Raw genomic sequence first — 827 nt, 5'->3', positions numbered from 1 at the left:
TATTGTTTGCTTGCAAGATTGCTTTCCAGCTGTTCACTTTAAACCTCCTTGAATCCCTAGGTCTAATTTGCGTTACACAAAGACAGCATGTGGATGGGTCATATTTTCTTATCCATTCTGCCATCTGTGTCTCTTGACAGGTGAGTTTTATCCCGTCACATTCACTGGTATTACTCTCAAGGAAGTACATACATTAGCGATATTTTATTTGGATTTGTGTATGTCATATGTTGTTTTTATTTCCTTGTATGTCTTTTTGGTTTGTCTTACACTTTCCTCCAACTCTGTCTTTCCTGTTTTTTTCTTTCCTCCTTCAGAACTCCCTGTAGTATTTCTTGAAGTATAGGTTTCTTGTTGGCATACTCTCTTAGTTTCCATTTATCTGTGAATATTTTGAACTCTCCATCATTTTTCAATGTCAGCTTTGCTGGATAGAGTATTCTTGGCCAGAAAGTTTTTCTTTTAGTACCTGCGCTATGTCACAATACTGCCTTCTTGCCTCCATGTTTACAGGTGAGAAATCAGCACTTAATCAAATTGAACTTCCTTTGTATGTAATGGTTCTTTTTTCTTTGGCTGCCTTCAGTATTTTCTCTTTGTCTTGAGCATTGAATAATTTGACAAGTATATGTCTTGGTGTTGGCCTATTGGGATTTATACAATTTGAGGTGCACTGCCCTTGCTGAATACATACATCCTTCTAGCTTAATAGGTTTTGGATATTTTCAGCCATTATTTCCTCCAAAAACTCTTTTGTCCCCCTTCCCTTCTCTTCTTCTTCTGGGGTGCCTATAATGCATGTGTTTGTGCATTGAGTGTTATCATTC

This window comes from Dasypus novemcinctus, chromosome 28, assembly GCF_030445035.2.
Source record: "Dasypus novemcinctus isolate mDasNov1 chromosome 28, mDasNov1.1.hap2, whole genome shotgun sequence".
Classification (NCBI taxonomy): Eukaryota; Metazoa; Chordata; class Mammalia; order Cingulata; family Dasypodidae; genus Dasypus; species Dasypus novemcinctus.
Note: the sequence above shows the minus strand (reverse complement) of the source record.